We start from the raw sequence: 19,697 nt of genomic DNA, 5'->3' as shown, positions 1-19,697 counted from the left end.
TGAATTGGTTGGACTAGCTTAAAGAAGAAAAGAAGCTTCTGCAAGAAATTTGAAATTACAGTTACAAGCGAAGCATTTATATGACAAGAAGGAAGTGATTAGGAAATTTCAATCTGATGATCTTGTTTTGACGTGGAATGCAAGGCTAGAAGATAAAGGTAAATATGGGAAATTTGATCCCATTTGGCTAGGGCCTTATTTGGTTGACTCTTCTTGGGGAGAAGATTCATATTTCATTAAAGAATTATCAGGAAGCTTTTTAGAATTTCCAGTTCATGGGAAATTTTTTAAGAGATACTTTTGTTGAAGGTATTTTACTTCCCAGGAATAATACATATCTCTGTAAACACTTGTGCAAATGTGTATAACCTTTGTATATATGTACATTTTGTTTTATAGTCTATAGTTCTTGCTCATATTTTTAGGTATGTGGTCTGCTCAAACTAGAAATTCTAAATTCTTGAATGGATACAAGTTACCCATCATCCCTAGCCAGAGCCACTAATAGCTCCTTTTTCCACTGATGATAAAATTTTTAATTTTGTGGTGAAAACATTTAAATTTTTTGATAGGGTTATGTTTATATTATTTCCATTCATAGTTTAACCCTAGAAAATTTGCATGGTCTCCATTATTTTTGATCCCTAACCCTAGGCCTTTTGAATGAGAAGGTTTTCTTTTCTTTAAATGCATTTTTTCTTATGATTTTATGATGGAGGGTTAGTGAAATATCACAAATAGGGGTTGTAGCCTTTCCTGATATCATGATTTTTGTTGTGTCGTGTTATTGTACATAAAATTTTGAATTTCCCTAATCATACGATATCCTTTGTATTGTATGATTGTATAACATTTTGAGTGACTTTCATTATTGACTTCTATGATGTTATGATTCAAGTTGTCATCATAGGATTGTCAAGCAGAATTTGAAGGGTTGTGATGTTATGATGAAAGGCTTATTGTGATATCGAGAGCAGTAAAAGGGGGAAGCTATGATCTTGCAACAAGGTGTTCATCGTGGGATTGTAAAGGAAATATGAAGGCGTCATGATGGCATGATACTTTGTCATTGTAAGGTCATAAAGATGATAAAGGCAAATAGGGAGATGAGCTGTCAGATAGGTGTTTGCTTTCTAATTGGAAAAAGCTAATGTAAAAAATAGGTGTGTTTGATGTTAGAATTAGTGGGACTAGAAAAGGTTTAAGTTGATTGAAAAGAAATGGTCTTTGATCTTACAATGAATTGTTCATCATGAGATCTCAAGGTTATGAAGAGGGATCTCTGATCTTATGATTAGGGCATGATTGTAAGATTGCACAAGAAAAATTATAAATCACTGATGTTACAATATGAAATTTTCAAGGGTTTGGCATAACATCGTAAAGAAAAGTGGGATCCTTGATGTTATGAAAGGGTGAGCTTAATTGTGATCATATAATCATAGGGTTAGGAAAAGGTGACTCATGATGATACAAAGTTGCTTGTTGTGTGATCATAGAAGGAGATAAAATTGATGCCGTTGTTGTGACAAAAGGGGTGTCATAAGATCATAAAGGGTTTTTGCCACCATGTCCAACTGATCGATAGGAGCTTATCAAAGGATGTTTGTAAGATCAGAAAGCCATTTTACAATAGTTTGATGTTACAAAAGGTCTTTTCAACTATCCTTATTGTAATATTGTAGGATCTTATTTTGAAAGAAACATAATGACAAGAAATGGACAATGGGCTTCTCGACCAATAAGATTTGAATGTAGTATGAAAAGTGCATAGTTGGATATTAATGGTGACACTCCATGAAATTGACAGAATAGATTGATATCATTTTTCAAGCATGCTACAACCAATGCAAGATAAATGGTAGTCTACACATATTAAATTATAGAGATTTCCTCTTCTCATAATCACAGTTCACCATTTGTAAAGAGAATTTGAGCATTTCCTATGGTTTCTGAGCATTCTAAATTGTTGTTTCCAGAGCTTATTAAGAATAGAGTAGTATCTTTTCTAGGTATTTTATCTACATAGTTTCAAAATGTTTGAACAAGAAGTAGAAGAAATCCAGGCCTCAGATATGGTAGTTTCAGAAACTTCAACCTCTAAGGGAGGAAAAACTAGACAAAAAAAACCTAGTAGATTTGTGGATGAATGGATAAAACTCTTCCCTAGTTCTACTAATGCAAACTCTATAGATGATCATGCTTTCTTCGACCCATATGCCAAATTTCAAGATGCCATTTGCCCTGATGTTACTAGTTCTGAGCTTTTCCATTTCTTCTATTGTAATAAGGAGAAGAAAATTCCTATGTGTAATCCATGGAAGAAGAACCTTGCTAAATTGATTTTCCTAGAAGTTTTCATGGATGTAGATTTGATGAATGCCTTGTTTCAATGTTATAAATTAGCCACTAAGTCTTTTCATAGGAAGGATGGAATAGTTCTCTATACTTTGGATCAAGAGTATTTCATTGATGCCTTTGGATTAATTACTGCTATGGGTCAACCTATAGATTTTAAGGATTTACAGAGAATATTTGAAGCAAATCCCAATTCTTTTATAGGAGCCTCATTGTTGCAACATATCAATGGGGATTTGAAGAAAGTGGGTGACTACCCAAAGAAGATTCAGAAAAAGATGCCACTAGATAAATTCAAAAGTTATTTTGTCAAAATTGTATATGGTGTCCATAAGGTGGTAGGAAAAGATGGGTCTGAAGAGGTCTAGGGAGCATAATAAATAATCAAAAGGGATGTATAGGATTCCTACCATACTTGTGAATATGACTATGTTAGTCATATTTTGGATATAATGAAGGAGAACATTGCTAGGGCTCAGACTGGAAATATGAGAGATTTCACTTTCCCCTATTGCTCACTACTGATGCATTTAATCCTCTATAAGAATGTGGGATATATCACTTCTGGCTTCATTGATCAAACTTTTGACTTGAATGGAGATTTGCCTATACAGCTTTGGACATGGGTATGGGATAGCACTTACCATTTTTCTAATTTTGTGTCATTTTTCAATAATTTTAGTGTTGTAATAATGAAGATGTTAGAGCTAGGGTACTTTAGAGCACCTGAGATTTTGAAAGGTCTTTTAAGACTAGCCTTGCTACCTGAAGGGAAGAGACTAGATCATAACTAGGGAGATATTTTCTTGTTTCCCACTTTTTCTTTAATGAGAGTCTATGGTTGTCCCCAGCCACCCCATATATTGCCAAAATTCATTCCTCCTACGCTTGGAATAATTGAGTTCTTTTGGCAACTGTTCATGGTAAATAGCAAATATCTAGGGCCAAAGGTACATAGGGGAACCTTTTTTTGTAGATTCTTTAGAATTAGTGATTTCACCGTTGGTAAAGAGGCCCTAGATTTAGTCCACACTTTTCTACACCATTATAATCTTTGCACAGGCCCCTATAGAATGTATGACTCCGAGGATTGGATGAGGACAACACTCATGGAAATGAGAAATTATGTGTTGACAAATTCAAAGGAGTTGCCCCATGAAGATATCATCCTGAATATAGTAGCAGAAGGGGAGGTAGCTAATAAGTTTGCAAAGCTTGATAATGTGTTGTGGGTAGAAGGAGAATTAAAAAGAATTGATCCTACATTTAGAGGATTCTACATGGTTATCACTTACCCCCAAAGAATTAGGAAGATGGTCACGAATCATGCTGAGATTATGACCAAGTTGCCAAAGGGTTCAATGGTAGAAGAGGATAGAGTTTGTCCTGATAGCCCTGAACCAAATGTAACTTTTGAATTAGGAGAGGATGATGCACCTCAAACATCATGGATGGCCAAAGGTAATAAGAGGAAAATTATTATTCATATCCCTCCTTAGGTTAGACAAAGGACCCTATAGATTCTGGCAGGAAATAGCTAGTATTTGCTGACATGAGACAAAATTACCTAAAAACTAGGGCTAATGTAGCTGAGAACACCCTCACTAATCTAGAGTTGGTAGTAGCAAGATTAGATGATAGGATCATCCAAGCTCAAGAATTCCTAGAAGATAATGAATTCATCAAATCCAATGAATTCAAAAGTTTCTTATATAAAATCATGCAAAGTGAGCTTGTTCTGAATATGAAACAAGATGAATCTGATGAACAAATATTGGAATTGATTGAGAAGCTACATGCCTATGATCTTGAAAGTGAAGTAATGACTTTAGAGGAGGCTAGAGATCTAGTGTAGAGGAGTTGTTATTGGTGCCTGGATGGGACTTGGAGCACATATTTATGCTTGATCAGATTAAGTGCCAGGAAAGTGCCATTTCCTATGAGGCAATTGGTGTAGATGGATTGAAGAGAGGGACTAGTTTCAACATCGATACCAAATCCCTAGTAGTCTGGAGTATGGCCCTTGCTTCCAACAAGCCAAAATTGATGGATGTATAGAGCATAGAATAGGGTAATATGATTATATGGACTTTACAAGGCACCTCTGGCGCTAAAATATCCAAGGCACTAAAACATTTCTCATTCATGAATGAAGCCAAGGTGGAGGAATTTGAAAGTGGACTAGCCTAGTCCATACATGATTATATTAATGTTAGGAAGCTCTATGAGAATGAGCTTGGAAGTAGTCATGTATATAAAGAAAAAAATATTGAGCTTAAGGGCAAAATCCAAGGACTCGAGGATGAAATCAGATATCTCAAAGAACAACTGGCACAAGAAGAATAGAGGATGGCTCCAACTCAGAGAGAAGAGGGATAAGGAACATCAATGCTAATCAAGGACATTGTTGAGGCCCTGATTCAAATAGAAGATACAGAGGAGAATGAATCATCACAGCCAAGAAGAATGAGTATTAATACTCAATCGGTTCAGTAAGGAGGAGATATGAGGATAGAGATTTTTAGGAATATAATGAGCCATAGGGTTGATGTTTTGAAGAACATATCACAACAGGCTCACAATTTATATATTGCTTTACAAAATGTTGAGTAGTTTTGCAATGGAGTATTTTCATGGTTTACTCCTACTTTCAGCCTATGGGGGCCTTATCTACAATTTTTGGATAGGTTGATTGTACTAATGACTAAAAAGACAGACTTGCCAGATAATATACTTACTGTAAAGGAGAGCCTAGAAATGGTAAGAGAATTAAGTGGCTTCTTTACTGGCGAACTGCAAGTCGTGCAAGGAAAATTAAAGATTTTATCTAAGGGAGTGGAGCCTTGTATACCATCAATACTAGATGCTACTAATGTAGTAAGAGATTGGTAGGAGCGGTCAGCTTCTTTTGATGACATTTTGACCCAGGAGACTACAGTAGCAATTTTTGAAGATACCTCAGATTCTGCTTTTCATGTTTTAATTGATTCTCTTTTTAAGGTGGATATAAATTTAAATAAGTTTATTGGTGAATCAAGGAAAATCATGGATGCTAGGTGGACCAAGGCCACACAAGATTTACAAGAAGTAAAGAACACTAACTTACCCACTAAGAGGGAGATTTATGTTTGGGAAGCAATAGGTGAAATAAAGGCTCTGTCAGCAGGAGGTAGTTGAGATATTTTTCAAGCCAGGTAGATGAAGTACAAGGAAAAGGAAAGACTAAATGATAAATATTAATGTTTTTTTTTCATCTCAACTACATATCTTTTTTATCGATATTTTTGGAAGAATGTTCTATGTATTTTTTATATTCATCTTCCAAAAGTTTGGTGTATCCATTAAAAGTTTCACATGTGTCCTCCTCTCATTTGTAGCTTGTTGTAATCCTATATATGGATTCCCAAGATGAGAAGTAATGGTCAGTTGTCTATAGAATTTTTGTATGTGTCATGTATTATTTTTGAGTTTGTCCATTTTGTTCTATAATGATTTGAATGAGTTCATACGTATGCATACTTGAATACAAAAGGAATATTTGGGACCAATGGTTTCATCTCTGTGTCATACTATGAGTTTTATTTGTAGTGTTAAGATTTAAATTGAAGGATTTATCCTTAAATATAATTATCTTTGAAGGTTTGTCTCTTTTTCTTATATTTATAGCTTTGGGATTGAATAGACAAGTTTCTCTTCATTTTAATGCAATCCAAAAGGTTTTATGTATCTTATTTGATCACTACTGATCTAATGAATTAGGTAATTGCTTTCTATAATTGATAAGGTTTAGGGTTTATTCAAAGGATGAGAATTAGAATGAAACTAAAAGTTTAATGTTGACATTTTCAATCACAAGTTGATTAAAAAGGTCTAAAACTACTAATCTTTGACTCTATATCCCACTAGATAAAGCACTGGTCCATTCTAAAGTTCAAGAGTACGTTGCTGATTCACCTTTTTACATAACAATCACAACAACAAATAAATTTACTTTTATGTATTAAAAAGATAGAAGTGTCAGTCATGGCTTATTTTCTATGTTTTCTTTAAATTATAATTGGCTATTGTAGTTGTAAGGTTTGTTAGTAAATCGTAGATGAATATTGACCATTTCTACTGAAGGGGATAATCTTGTAGAGAAGAATATCAAGTTAATAAGATAAATCCCTTAGGTTTTCCTGCCTTGGCTTAGAAGAGCCTAAAGTGAAGTGAGTCCTGATGACTATATTAATGATTGGCCCATAACTGAAATTTAGCCTTGCTAAATATAGGATTTAGCTCATTGTTGGGCTTGTCCCTATCTTTGTTTCTTGGTATTAGGTTTAAATCCACCTCATATGTTCTTCACAAGAAAGAACTCCAACACTATTGCTCAAACAACCTTAGATACAAGTATCACCCCTAACTTACCTCTTAGATATTCATAGGTATCTTCAAGTAATGGTTTTGTGAAGATGTCAGCAATTTTTTCCTTTGAATTTACATACTCTATCTTCACCTCTTTGTCTTCCACTAGCTCTCTTACATAATGATACTTAATTGTAATGTTCTTTGTTTTGGCATGCATCACTAGATTTTTTGATATGTTGATCACACTGGTATTATCATAATAAAGTATCATAGGTTTTGTTATTTCTTCTTTTATTCCTTTGAGTAGATGCTTGATCAAAACAATGTTTATAGAGTTTATGGCAACATCAACATATTCAGCTTCAACTATGGATTGTGAGGTACAAGTTTTCTTTTTTTCTAGTCCATCTGACTAATCTTCTACCTAAAAAGAGTGCTCCTCCACTGGTGATTTTTGTCATCTATATTTTCTCCCTAATCAGCATTAGTGTAGGCTCTTAATTCAAACTTTTCATTCCTTTTATACTATAGACCAAAGTCCTTTGTTCCTTTTAAGTGCCTTAGTATTATTTTCACTATCATAAGATGATTTTCTCTTGGATTTGTAGAAAATCTTGCAACTATTCCAACAGACGATGCAATGTTAGGTCTATTATGTACAACATATTGTAACTTACCAATCATTGATCTATATAGTGTCTAATTCACTCAAGCTGACTCATCATTCTTTGATAACTTGTGTCCTATTATTGTTGGTGTACTAACTGGTTTTAAATCTTCTAGTCCAAATGTTTTTAGTATCTCCTTGATGTATTTTGATTAGGTAACAAATATGCCATACTTTAGTTGATAAATTTGTAGGCCAACAAAGAATTTGATTTCACCAAACATTGACATCTCAAACTCATGCTTCATTTGATTAGCAAAATCCTTGCATAGAGCATCTTTTCCTCCAAATATTAAATCATCAAAAAAGATTTCAGATATTAGAATGTCTTTACCTTTTTCTATCTTGATATATAAATTGTTGTTGTCATAAGTTCTGTCAAATCCAATCTTTATAAGGTATTTGTGAAGTTTTCATACCATGCTCTTGGTTCTTTTTTCAAACCATAGAGTGCTTTGAGTAGTATACACACCATATCCTTGTTCTTGTCATCAACAAATCCCTCTAGTTCTATGTAGACTTCTTTATCTAGTATACCATTCAGAAATGCAAACTTAACATCCATCTAGTAGACTTTAAATTGTTTTTAGGAAGCATATGCAAGTAGATTTCTTACTCCTTCCATCCTTTCCATAGGAGCAAATCTTTCCCCATAGTCCAGTCCTTCTTCTTGGGCATATCCTTTACAAACTAGCCTAGCTTTGTTTATTATGATCTCACCATTTTCATCTAGCTTATTCCTAAACAGCCACTTGGTGCCAATCGCATTCTTATCTTTTGGTCTTGGAACTAAACTCCAAGTTTTGTTCTTTTCTATCTACTCAATTTCCTCTTACATAGCTTTGCACCAACCATCATCTTCTAGTGCATCTCTCACTATCCTAGATTCTATCTTGCTCAACAGGCATGATTCATTCCTTAATTTTTTCCTTGTCATTGGTCTAGTATCCTTATTTCGAATGATTTGTTTAGTAGGGTGATGTCTTCTGACATACTTGGATAGTCTTGGTTTAGTCCTTATTTCTACATTTGGTCTTTCAACTTCAGAATCACTATGCATGTTTATTTTAGGTAACTCAGCATCTCTATCATGTGTACTGATTTTAGAATTAGAATGTGCATTTTCTTCATTATGTAACTCAACATCTGAATGTAGCTTGGCATTCACTAGCTATGACTTGGAAATTATTGAAACTTGTTGCTAGTTGTCTACTTGATTGGCAGCTTCTTCATCAATAGGCATTCCTTTCTAGAAGTATACAAATGATCTATATTCTTCTAGTATTTTGATGGGTTCAGCATCATGAACTTCTATGTGTTCATCAAAATTTCAATTTGCACTCTCCACAATTTTGTTAGTGTTAGTATTTAAACACTTATATGCTTTACTTCCAGTGGAGTAGCCAATGAATATATCTTTATCACTCTTTGCATCAAACTTTCCATTTTTAGAATCTTTAAGAATATAGCATTTTCTACCAAATACTTTGAAATATTTCACATTGGGTGAGTAACCATACCATAATTCAAAAGGTGTTGCATTTGTACCTTTTTTGATCTATACTCGATTCAACATGTAGACTGATGTATTTATAGCTTCTCTCCAATACTTTAGAGCAACATTTTTCTCCATCATCAATTTTTTGGCATAGTCCATTACTAATCTATTTCTTCTCTCAGCAATTCCATTCTATGGAGGGGTCCTTAGTACTGATGTTTTTCTTTTGATTCCTTTATCATTACAAAACATCTAAAATTCTCTTGATGTGAACTCTCCTCCTTTATCTGATCTCAAGCATTTCAGATTCTTACCTATTTCTTTTTCAACCCTTGCCAAAGACCACTTAAACATTTGAAAGGTGTCATACTTTTTCTTTAAGAACATGGTTGTCATCATCCTAGAGTAGTCATCTACAAACAACATTATATACTTGTCTCCTTTGTAACTTTGTACATCTATAGGTCCACACAAGTCAGTATGAATAATCTCTAAAACATCTTTGGAAGTATAAGTTTTTCTTTTGAAGCTTGTCTTAGTCATTTTGCCTAGCTCATATTATTTGCACATTACATTGCTAGGCTTTTTTAGTTTAGGCAAACCTCTTACTTTCTTCATGTTGTTGATACTAAACAAGTTATCAAATTTGACATGACATAGAATTTTATGCCATAGCCACACATCATCAAATTTAACAATAAGACAAGTAGCATCTTCTATGTGAAGGTAAAATAGATTAATCCTAGTTTGGTCTTTTTTTCCTATTAGATTTCCATTTGTGTCATAAATCTTGGAAGTTTTGTTTCCAAATTCAACTTTACAAGCTATATTGCTTAGTTGTGACACATTTAGCAGATTGTAATTCAATCCTTCAACATAATATGCATTATCACATGAGATCTTCTTTGTCAACTTAATGGAACCTTTTCTTTTTATTAAACATGGAGCATCATTACCAAATCTAACACTATTTCTATCATAATGAGTAAATGAAGTGAACTTACCTTTATCTCCTATCATGTGGTGTGAGCACCCACTGTCAATGATCTATTTGTCATTCTTGTTCACATAGGTTACAAGTGCAATTGCTTCATCTTCATCTAAATCATCCTTCATTGAAACATAGACTACCTAATCATCATTTTCATCTAAATCATCTTCTTCTGCAATGTAGCACTTTTTACCTTTGTTTTTGTACTCTTTTCTATCTTCACTTCTTATGCCTTTGTATTTGTCATTTCCTTTGTAGTTTCTCTTCTCTGGACACCTAGCAGAAATATGTTCAACTTCATTGCAATCAAAATAAATGATAGGAAGCTTACCTTTAAATTTTCCTTTTCCTCTATGGAATCTTCTTGCCATCAATGCTTCCAATTGTTCAACATCTTCCTCTTCAGTGTCACTATCACTAGACACATATTTTGTCCTTCTCTTCTTCCTTTTCTTCTTTTTGTTAGAATATTTCAGCAACAAATTAGCCTTGAAAGAAAATTCAAGACTTTCTGGCTTGTAGTTGTCAAAGTTGGATAACTCAAAAGCAGTGAGTCTTCCCACTAGACCTTAAAGAGTTAAATTGTTGCCTAGAATGCATCTCAATTCTTGTATAGAAGATACTCTAATAGCATAGATAGGAAGTAATTTTCTTAAGAATTTACTTAGAACAATATCATCATCAATATGACTAGTTGATCCTTTAATTGCACTAACAACCTCTTTAATTCTAGCAACATACTAGGTGATGTTCTCACCTTCCTCCATTTTCATCTTGTCAAACTTTCCTCTGAGGCTTTTTGACTTCGCTCTTTGTACATTCTTATCTCCTCCATAAATGGTTTGCATGGATTCCCACATCTTGTATGCAATGTTGCATCCCTTGATATAATTGAATTCTACATAGATGAGGGCAGCAGAAATCTCCAACATTGCCTAATTGTGCTCCTCTTCTTTTTCATATCTTCGGTAGTGGGCACACTAACTGGATCAACATGTTCTACTGTGATTGAAGATTGTGCATGATCTCATAATCCTCCAAGATGCAATCTCATTAGACTTTTCCATGCAAGGAATTTGTCTCTGTTGAGCTTGGGCACTTCTCTCTTGGACATTTTGATCTTTTTGCTTCTAGTACTTTTAAACTAGTTCAATCAGCAGATGGCTCTGATACCAATTGTTAGAATTCTTTAGAATAACTGAGAGGGGGAGTGAATCAGTTATTCAAGTTCAAATAAAACTTTTTCACTTATCATAGTGAGCCCATTAAACATTCATCCAGGTTACTAATAAATCACCATGTAGAAATAAAACATGAAAGATCAACATAACACAATAATTTACGTGGAAAACTAATTTGGGAAAAACCACTAGTAACATGCTACCTCTTTCTCACTCTTCTAAAGTGATGCCTTGTGAAAGGCCAACCCTATTAAAGGTTACAACACACACTGTTAAGTGTGACCTGGTTAAGGGATTTTAATCACCCTCTTAAAAGTGAGCCTAGTTAAAGGACTTTACATTATTCACTTGGAATGCCACTCTATTAAAAGATTTTCTAATGACTCCTAGGTCAACCTTAGTCCAAACGATTTTATCCTAAATGATATAATTGCTAGAGAGTAATAGTAAGGGCTTTTGATCTGATACAACTTACAACATATCTTGCAAATTTTAGATCTCAATTCAATCTCTGTAGCTCTAACAAATTATTCACTCTTCAAGCTTATGTCTCCTTAAGCTTCTTTCTTGTTTTACCAATCCAATCACTCTTGTGGTCCTTTAACAAAGAAGAGTCTCTATACTCTATTCTTCCTTCTCAATGTCTTCTCCTTGACACCATACACTCCAACCGCTCCTTCACCTTATGACCAAACATTCCTTAAGTAGGAAATTAGAATTCCTTTCTTGCTCTATTTTCCATCATCCAATTAGGATTTAGATGGATTAGGTAGGATACAATACATCTATCCCTTATCTTGTTTCTTCTAGAAACTTCATGTAGAATCCACTTGAAATTGCCTAAAAATGGTTAACCTCAATTCTGTTCCACTAGCTCATCATCCTTATCTTCCATCTGGTTCACAAAATTCAAGGTAACAAACTTATCAACTTAGATTTGGTGAATCTTTGACTTTTAAAATAATGCAGTAGCTCGGTACTATTGTCCTTCTGATGCTCGACACATACTATGTTACTCAATAGTTGTTACATTTTCACTCAGCATCAACTACAATTTACTGATGTTTGGCACCTATTGAATTTTGCTCAGCACATACTAGAATTTGGTTTTACTTGACACCAACTAATAATCTACTTGGCATGAACTAACTTTTCTCATCTCCTACTAACCAACTCTGGTCAAGCTTTATAGATAGTCTTAACTTACCTATTCTTCTACAGTTTTTGAGTGTAGCCAACCTTTGTATCTTCAAGTATATTATCAATACATTATTCCACCATTGTCTTAACTGATCCTTATACTTCATTAAAAAATCATAACTCGACCTTTCTTCTAGGTGTTGTTGTTACATCTCATTGATTAAATCATCTTCATCAATCAACTAAGTGATAGTACTTGGATCTTATAAGCAATTATCTTTCCAAAAAATAGCAAGTTTGACATCAGTAACAAAACAATGATTAAAACATACTTCTTCAACAATCTCTCTTTCTCAACAATGATCTTTTCAATCAAATTTCAACACCTAACACCCATAGTGATCATTACTTTAGATGCATCTATTATGGGATTTCCTAATAGGACTTTTGTAATTTAATAGTCCTTAGGAGTCAAATCTTCAATCTCAACATGTGGAGGAGGAATGACTATGTGTGTAAGTAGGTCTTGATGTCTATTCTTCATTATGAAGGTAAATTGTTACACATCACCCATAGGTAGCTCAGGCCTATTGATGGCTTCTACTAGCACATCCATTCTCTCATCTTCAGTGAGGTTTAGCTATCACTTTTGTCAAATCATGACTTCCATTTTCAACTAGGTTGGTATAGTACCCATCAGAGACATATATTTAGAAAAAGAGGAAGACTACCTTGTATGCCCTTTTCCCTTATCCCTTCTTTCTAGAGTCGTCTCTTTTAGAGATATATCTAAATTTGGTGTCCTTGCATCTATAGTATCAAAATTCCTTGCCTTTGTACCCTAAGAAGTTTGGTGAGGTTCATCAAGTATCTATCCTTTCTCTGATACTTCATTAGTGGGCCTTTGTTCTAGTTCCTCTTGATATACCTCTCTTTCTTCTTCAGTGATAGGAGGGAGGGGACTAGCTAAGACTTTGTCCAAAAATTACAAATCTTAAAATGATGGTGGTCAGGTACCAAGAGATCCTTGTGGTAGAGGTGGAATTTGATTCCAATCCTCTCCTAAAGATTGGTTCGTGGGTGTATCTCATATTTTATAACCCACCATTTTAGTCCCTACTAGCATAAAGACAAAATCAGACATCTTAATCATATTTATTCATTGCCCCTCTTCTTTATCCATCCACTATTATTTCTCATCCTCTAAAGTTGTAACCTCAATATGTTGCCTAGGAATAGATTGTGGCATGATGGTGGAGCTTGTCCTCCTCTCTTCCTGGGTGGCCCTTGCCAAGCATGTCCTTTGACTCAATGGGAGATTGTCTTCTTCATCTTCTTCATCCTCTTCAAGGATGGTTTCCAAGACTAGAGGAATAGGTATAACCATTCTTTGTATCTTCTGCCTTCTAGTCCTTTTGACCATGCTTCTAAATTTATCTTTCTTAGCTACTGAGGGGGAGGCTTCTTCCTCTTGTATAGGTTGTGACACCTCCTATGCTTCCTATTCAGGTAATTTTTCCTATTCCTATTCTAGTGGAGGTACCTATGAAATATCCTGAACTTGAGTTGCTCCTTCATTTTAATGCTCTTAGTTCTTAGGTGCTTGAGCTTCATCATGGAGTTGAGTTGCCTCTTCTTTATGAGGTACTTCAGCTTTTGGTTTATCCTACTTTGGAGAAGCTCTTTTCCCTTTATTCTTCCCTTTTTCAGCTCTGAAGTAACCAACTTCCGTATCATTCTTATATACCATTTCTTGCCTGATTGGAGACTGCGCAAGGAAAGTTGGTACCATTATTTTTGCACCTTTACCCTTAATTGGGTGTCCTATGACTTGGAGAGTAATTATCTATGGAATTGGGTCCAACTTAAAGGGCTTCTTGATCCAATCTCTTGTCAATTGAATTACATGTCTCACCCTATGATTGATATATGTATTATCTTCCCTATCAACCTTTGCATTCATAATTGATCTATCAAATATCTTGTCATGATTGTATAAGGAATCTAAGACCTCTTGAGTGTCTTATTGGATGGCCTTTAGTAGGATCTTTATCTTCAAAGAACTTCCTTCTAGATATAGAGTCATCCTACAATAATCCCTAATCCAAATATCTTAGTCAATTATCGCATTCATCCAGTAATCCTCTAGTGCATCTTCATTAACAATTTTTTTTCCTACTAAAAATTGAACTCTACCAATATTAACAAAGAATGGATGAGGGGATTTGTAATCTTCCAAGGGATATTGATCCCATTCTACATCTAAGGTCATGATATCTTATTTTTTCTCAACTTTAATTGGACCTATAGTGATAGATCATACCCAAGTATTCTTAATTTGTTTCCTGACTCTTTCATATGCAAATGTGAGTTGTCATGCAATCTGTAGTAAAATGAGCCTATTTGATGGATATCTCTAGAGTTTCTTTGGATTCATAGTTGTACCTGCTACCCTTAGGTAGTTGAATGTCTTGAACTAGATGTAAAAGGAACCCATTTTGTAGTCCTTGTCACTACCTCTACTAACATCCTCTTGGAATAATCACCCTCAATGAACTGGACGATTACAAAACTAAAAGCATCATTCACTATTTTGTACTCCTTACTCTAATCTGAGAGCTTCTTCTTTACCGGTTAGGGATATACCACATAAGGCCAAGCATTAGCATTTTCCATGCTTCCCTTCTTATACAATCCTAGATAGTTAGTTGTCCTTCCTGCCATCAAATACACCATGTATGATTTCATGTAAAACATCAGGTCAGATTTGACTCCTACTAACTTTTCATCTAATTTTTTACTTGTTATTATGGCATAGTCAATTAGCATTTTAGCTATTCTAATGGTCTCGATGAAATGAACCATCTAGATATTTAGGTGCCCAACTACTGGTAAACCCATAATCCTTATTAGAAGTACAATGGAGTATCTAATATCATCTTTCATGTATCTTCTTTTCATATCTACCTTGCCTAGTATTCGTGCCACTAGCGTTCTATCAATCAAGAATGAAAATTGTATGATCTCTTTAGCTTCCTTTTCATTTTCCCTATACTATCTTTCTACTTGATGATAGGTATTTTAACATATTGATCTTCTCTCAGGAGATGGAAAAATTTCTCAATGTTTCTTGGTCTTAAATTCAGGACTATCTCCCCTATTATACTCTTCACAACTCTTTCTTTAGACACATAATTCTCTGCCAAAGCCATGACCAACTTTGAAGATTGCACTTATGTGGGATGTGAGGCCACATTAACCAAGACTAACTTGATAAGTACTGACACCATCTGTAAGGTCCCTCCTTACATGTACTTTTTAAATATGAATTTCCTTGTTACAATTGTTGTAGGTGATTAGAATGGATATGAAATAATGTTTTATGGTTTAGATGTCCTAATAAGAAATGAGATCCTAATACATTCATGTTTTAAATAAGTAATTCATTCAAGAATAAACTACATTATCTCAACTATTTAAATATTAAATTTTTTCTAACAATAATACAAGGTGTTTTACTTAATGATGATGTTATTGATTTTGTTACCTTAGTGATTTGGATTCTATGCATTTAGATAGTTCAATACTCACTATTGGTGATGTTATGATGTTTAGGTACATGCATGCCTAACAATGATTATTCTTGTATTTAATCTACTAATGATTAAATGTGAGTAGAAATGAATTAAATAGTTAAATAATTGAAGCATTATGTTCTGAGTTCACCCCGACCCTTCGTAGCCTTAGTTGTTATTTTATCATTTTGATACTCGCGACTCGAGATGTTGAGACATTACTTGATGCTTAGAACATACTATATTATTTCATGTTGTGTGATGTTATTTTCAGATATTTGATGTCCGTCATTTAATGCTTATGTATATGTATGTTGATGAATTAAGTAAAATGTAGGATTAACACATTGATTTTGGAATTTTAAGATTAAGGATATAAGTAGGATGCAAGAAACCCTGATTGATGTATGTTTCAATTTATGTGAATTTCTGATACGTATATATGTACATGAGATTTTTGGGACTACTGATGTGTGCAATAAGTGTGCAGATATTTTAGCCGGGAAAACCGATGGAGGAACGGAACTGATCTCTATGTGTTAATTTTGGAAACCTTGTTGTTCGTAATTCAAGTATTTTAATTGTGAGATGTATGTATGTATGTATCCTTATGTGATCAGTAAAGATTAATGTTCATAAACTATGTTCTTATAGTGTCACTTGACACTCATGAATTGTTTGTGCCCTTTAGCGTGCTAGTTAGGGTTAGTTGTGTAACCCATGGACCTAAGTCAGATTAAGTTAGTATCTTTTGCTAATTTGGTTCTTAATCGAGTTTAGTCATCCTTAATTCGAATTAGTGCTTAATCTACTTTTTAGAGTTGTTAGTTGGTCCTAATTATTTCCAAGCTTTTGTTTGGTTCTAAACCTATTCCTAAGGCTTTAAAACATGAAATAATTATGCCCAAGGGGTATGGGTATGGGTTGGGGGTCTTTTTCAACCCCTAAGCCCCTTTTGTTGACTTTGGAGATCACTCAAAAAGTCTTATTTTACCTTTGTGCGAAAATTGCAAGTGGCTATCTTGAGTTACCTCACCTCACCTCCACTTAGTGTTTAACCATGGTGTGGGTTGAGTTAGGAGCTTCTAGATTTGTAGGTGGGTGGGTGTAGTTATTGATCCTTTTGGGTGGTTGAGTTGGAGGCTTATTTTGAGGCCTTTCTTGGACTAGTGGAGGATGGTTACCCAATCTCTACATTTAGAGAGGAATTCTTGAAGGTTGAAGGAAGGAAAGAGATACTCTACTCAAACTTGTTCATTGCCATTACCTCTTTGTGAAGGTAGGAAATTCTCATCTCCCCTATTCAGTTTTTATGTTTTGTTTCATGTTCATGTTACCTTGTTGTTGTTTCACTATTTGTATGGATGTGGGTATGTTGGGAAGATTTGATAACCATGTTATTTTGGTTGTTTTTCCTTTCTTGTTTATGTTTGAAATTTTGAGTTTTCCTTGCATGGGTGTTTTGGTATTACTCACCCTTGGAGAGGGCAGAAGTGACCAATTTTGAGAAAGGTCTGTTTAGTTGGACTCTAAGCTGTGTAGAGTCTCTTCTCAGGATGAGAAGAGGGATAAAGGGTAGGGTGTTATGGGCCCCTACCTGTTAGCACAAACCTGGTATGAGTATGGCATGTTTAAATGGAAGAATGGAAGTTCTTGGTTATTAGCCCCGATTGGGCATCTGAATTGGTGTTGTGCTTGACTTCTCCTATTGGAAGCATCCACCTTTCCCTATTCTTGATTCATTGTTAATCCTATTGTGTAAACCATGTATGAATTATGCATGTTTGATTTTCTTTTGGTTCTACTTGGTTGTCACCCGATCAGTTATTGGTTCCCTCCATGGTTCTAGAAATGTGTTGAAGAAATTGTTATGAATCCCTTGATGAGGGTCATGAAGAAAATCCATTGAAATTGTGGAAATTTGAGATTGAACTCTTATGTAATTGGTATCTCAAACCTTGTTGTAATGGCAACAAAGCCGGGTTTTCTTCCTGGTTCTTTCTCGGCTGAGCCTTTGAATCAAGTTTGCCAATAAAATGGTTTTTGAGTAAATATGCTTGCATTGAGTCTTATAGCTTTGTTTTCAGTTTTGCATATGTAATTTTAAAAAAATAAGATGTGATGGTGTTACCTTACTGCACATTTTTATGGTTGGTAATCACATTCATTTAAATTTGATTTATTAAATAACATGTTGATATATACTTAGCTATGCAATTTTAAGTTTAAAATATGTTAAGAAAATTAGCATTTGAGTTGTGCTTAATTTTTATAATTATACATGTGCGTGAGGAAGTTAAGTGAATTGATTGAATACTTGTTTCTTACATTTAATCCTATTATCACTTTTAAATATTAAAACAAAACTTGTTGGTGTTCTCGGCATGACACCATCAGGGACCTCTCCTTTAGCTTTTTGCAAAGTAGCAGGAACCCATTCCAATCTATATGTCCCAACTTAGTATCTCTAACCTCTGAATGTGCATCCTGAAAGCGTGATTTCTTCAGTGCACCTTGAAACTTGAAAACAACTAGTTTTGGGGCCATCTTCTCTACAAGTGAGGATGATGAGGAATCCATTTTATTTGTACAAAACATAAATACATTAGTCCAGAGGTGTGAAAATTAAACCCTAACAAAACCCTAATTGCTATAAAACCAAACCCAGACCCTCAAGACCCTTGCAAAACTAGTCAAATCCCTCTTTTAGCTCTATTAATGTAGTTTAGTGCACCTTTCATGCCTTGATAGGAGTGCTAGGTGCACTAATTTAAGCTTTGAAGGCTATTAAGTGCATAGTGGAGCACTTCGGCATGTGCATACTCTTGTAGAGTGTGCATATGTGCATGTGTGCTACTATGCACATTACAATGTGCTTTGAGGGATGGTGAAAGCTTTATGGTATTAAGGGTGCACACATGTGCACCTTGTGCACCCTTACTTGTCTTCTATTTTGAAGGGTTAGAAATGGTGCGCATATGCACACCTTGACTAGGTGTACATATGCACACCATTACATAGGTTCTTTAGTTAGGTCTTGATGAAAGGTGTGCACCTGTGCACCTTAGATAGGTGTGCATGTGTGCACCTTTCTTAGTGTTTAATTGTGTGTAAAATGGATGTTTGGTGCACCTCTATAGGTGCAGATGTGTTCTCAAAGATGATTAACAAAAAGTAATGAATGAGGGGAGGGGTGTTCCTTGTTATTTATAGACCTGGGACCATGCACACCTCTGGGATGCATGTGTCTGTGTAAGTGCATAGGTGCACACCTCCAAAGGGTGTGCATCCACACTTCCACATCTAGCACACTTGTGTACCCATGATAGGTGCACATGTTTTCTAGGTGTGCTAGTGTGAACCTTAACCTCTTTATCACCATTCATGTTCAAATTTCTCAAATCTTACAACTGGGTTTTTTAGGTAGTGTACTAGGCAAGAACCAAACTCTAGGTAGAATCCCAAAAATGACTGAGACCTTAGACTAGGGGTCTAGGACAACAAAAAAAAATTAGGTTTTCCCCATTTCTAGGAGAAATTTTGCATGCATTGTGAAACAACAAGTGGAAATCACCTCTTTAGTCAAGTACATGTCTCCAAAGAGCACTACACCAACATGGTTAAAGAGGGAGGTTATGTTTTGGTAAAAGAAGTAGCTATATTTAATTGCTAAGGAGGGAATTTATAAGGAGGGAGTGAGAGAGTTAATTCCATCATGAAGCCTAAGCCACCTACTAGTGATGGATGAGCACTAACCTTCATAATGAAGAACCAAGATTAGGACTTTCTTTCACATATAGCTATTCCTCCTCTACATGGTAACACCGAGAAACTCACTCCTAAGGACTATCAAATAAAAGAGGTAATTCTGGGAAAACCTATGGTAGATAATGCTAAAGTCATGATCATTATGAGGATGGAAGATGTGTTCAGGCAC

Source organism: Cupressus sempervirens, chromosome 3 (assembly GCF_028749045.1).
Source record: "Cupressus sempervirens isolate cs-2001-9-10 chromosome 3, ASM2874904v1, whole genome shotgun sequence".
NCBI lineage: Eukaryota > Viridiplantae > Streptophyta > Pinopsida > Cupressales > Cupressaceae > Cupressus > Cupressus sempervirens.
The sequence above is the reverse complement of the archived record's forward strand: the minus strand, read 5'-3'. Positions refer to the sequence as shown.